Here is a 3,505-nt window from a genome sequence, read left to right as displayed (position 1 = left end):
ATTTTATATTTACAATCAAAATAATATGAAAACTATAGGATCCAGAGGTTAAATTATTTTTGTTTTGCCAATGACTAATAGCTCAAATGGCATAATCTCCCCATACTTAATTAAGAAATTGCGGGTTCGAGTCTCCTATCTTTAGTAAAAAAAAAAAAATAATATTATAAGACCCTTACTCCCTTTCCCGTAGCACAACACCGCACACACCCCATGCCCATTCCCCACAAACACAAATTCTAATCTAAAGTGGAACATTTTATGAGGTAAATTCGCGTAAAAATGGTATCCGCAATTTTAAAAGTAATTTGTTGAGTTGGCGTAAAAAATTTTCAAAAAATTCACTTGATCCGACACAAAAAATACTTATTATGCAAAAACTTAAAAAAGAAGAAAATAGATTGAATAATTGTTTGAGTGCTGTATCATTTGATCCTAATTTCGGTAAAACAAATTCTTGCTAAAATGATAATCGTAGATGAGTTACCTTTAGATTTGTCGAAAGAGAGAAATTTCGTTATTTCATAAGTATTTTACGGCCAAAACTCCATATTCTAGAAAGAATTTCAGTTATTAGGGATTGTTGGAACTTGTTCATAAATGAAAAACATAAGTTGAAGAGTGTTTTTATAAATTTAAATCAAAGTATGTGCTTAATCATTGATTGTTGAATTTCTGTATAAAATCTAAACTATCTTTACTTTACTGCACATTTTATTGATTAAGATTGGAAGTTGTAAAAGAGAATTCTTAACTTTTGTCTCATCAAGAATCATAAAGGTGAAACAATGAGTAAAAAAATAAAAAAAAATATCTTTTAAATTGGAGAATAAGTAGAGTCTTTACTCTTTAGCATCAGAGTTGATAATGCTAGTTCAAATGATGTTGCCATTTGTTACTTGAAATGTAGAATGGAGAATTAGAATTTACATCATTTAAAAGGTGAACATTTGCATGTTAGGTGTTGTGCTCATATCTTAAATTTGGTGGTGAATGATGGTTTGAAAGATATACATTCTTCAATTAGCAAAATTAGGAATGCTGTTAGATATATCCGTGTTTTTCTTAGTCGTGTGGATAGATTAAAAGTTGTATTAAAGATGCTAGGATCCAAGCCTGCTCTTGTGTGCAACTAGATGTCCCCACTAGGTGGAGTTCCACTTATATAATGTTTGATAGTGCTTTAAAATTCTAAAAGGCCTTTAAGAGATTAAGTGAGAGGGATACTGAGTTTATAATAATGCAAGGGGCATTCTAAAAATGAAGATTGGCATAATGTAATATGCTTTGTGAGGTTTTTGAAGATTTTTTTTCATGTAACCAAAAAGTCTTGGGTTCTACATTTGTTACCTCTTTTTCATATTTTCATCATTTTTGTTCAATTCTTAATTTTTTGAAAATTTGGGCTGATAGTAATGATATATTACTTAAGGATATGGAAAAGGAAGGCTAAGCATGATAAATATTGGGTAACTTGAGGAACATGAACATGATGATTTTTGTTGTTATAGTAATTGACTCTAAATACAAGATTAAGTTTGTTGAATGAAATTTTCAAAGGTTGTTTGAGAAGGAGGGTGCTGATTTTTTATATGGTAAGATGAAGGAAGTATTCAATGACCTGTTTAACAATTATAGAATTGCTCTCAATAGTGATCAAGCACACCAATCTGCACAACACAATCAATATGTGGAGATGGATGATAGCGCCTTTGATGATGTTTGCTTTGCAGCAACATTTAAAAATGATGTACAAGCAAGTGAGAATATCAACACAAATGAAGTAGATTTGTATCTTATGGAGTCCTTGGAGAAACCAGTTAATCCAAGTAGTTTTGACATTTTAATTTGGTGGAAAGTGAGCTCTAACAATTACAAATATCCTGTTCTTAATCAAATTATGAGGAATATTCTAGTTATACATGTGTCAACGGTTGCTTCTAAATTCGCCTTTAACACTAGAGATAGAGTGCTTAATCAAATATAGGAGCTCTCTTACCCCAAAAACGGTTGAAGCTTTTATTTGTGCACAAAATTAGTTTTGAGCTAATTCATTGCAATTGATTGTGAAGAGTCTTTTGAAGAATTTAAAAAACTTGAGAAAGATAATGTTCTTTATTATTATATTTTATTTTATCTACATATATTGATTAACTTTATTACTTGATAATATGTTTAAAGTTATTAATATTTATTTTGTTATATTTTATTGTAGAATTTGTGCCAATTTTTTCAACTAAGGGATGAAAAAGACTGGTAATAAATCTAATTAGTGATAAGTGTTTTTTTAGGATTACAAGTGTTCATAACACACAGCGGAAGTAATAAAGTAATCCTATTGATCTATTTTATGCTTAAAACTTTATTGAAATAAGATGGGTTAGATGCCAATACCTGAGTACCCTAGTGAATGAAAACTTTCTCCTTCGATAGTACGAAGGTACTATGTTTATGCACACCGAGACTGATCCTTGTTGTCAACTCCTTGACCAATGGATTTAACTGAGAAATTTCTTGCAACTCCTTGCACCAGCAATTCTTCACTAAGAATTGGAATATTTGTGTATGTGGAGGTAAAAGAAAAACTTGTGTGTTCTTTCTTTTATCATATACACATATATATAGTATGAGATTGGTGACTGATTTGTGAATCAAATTACAATTTAATTTGAAACAGAATCAGTTGGGATCTTATCCATATTTAAAACTCATCATAGAATAAATAATTAATTATTTAATATTCTCAATTATCATATTATTATATTCATGGTGCTAGCAAAGAATATAATAATATTCCATTTGAATTAATATAATTATTTATTTGATCTAATCAAAATAATAATTAAATGATTATTTACCAAGGATTAGAACACTCGTTAGTGTGTGACCCCATAGGTTCAATACTAAGCGGGTAGTAAATTAGTCATACTAAATTTACTAATCAAGGTTGGCGTCTAGCAATGCTCCTTAACGATCCGATAGTATGAAGTAATAATATTTTTACTAAGAACCCAAGATGAACAAAAAAAATACAACTCCTTCCATTTTTTCAGCTCTTGGCTAACTTTTAGAGTACGGTTTAATTGTCAAACTCTAACTTGTTACCATTATTATAATGAATTATGAATGACTTAAGAAACTCATTTCTTAATTCATTCAAACCCCTTGGCCAAGACATTATTTATTTCATTCATTATAATCGTAGAGCTCAAACTCATTACCATAGTGGATAAATTCCATTTTGACTAATCATTAATTCTACAAGTATTTAAATCATACTCAATGTCCATTCAACTAACACCGTAGGGTGTTAGGTGTCGGGAATCAAAGTATAACAAATACATTGTCAATTACTATGATAGTCGCATGTCAAAGGAAAATTCTAATATTATGTTCATCATAAGAATATCCTATTGACAAATATACGGTAACTATAACCATTAGAAATTCTTAGAGTGAGTTAGTTCAATGATTATATCTTTATATATACCATTTATATATATAA

The sequence above is a fragment of the Arachis ipaensis genome, chromosome B08, assembly GCF_000816755.2.
Source record: "Arachis ipaensis cultivar K30076 chromosome B08, Araip1.1, whole genome shotgun sequence".
Taxonomy (NCBI): domain Eukaryota; kingdom Viridiplantae; phylum Streptophyta; class Magnoliopsida; order Fabales; family Fabaceae; genus Arachis; species Arachis ipaensis.
Note: the sequence above shows the minus strand (reverse complement) of the source record.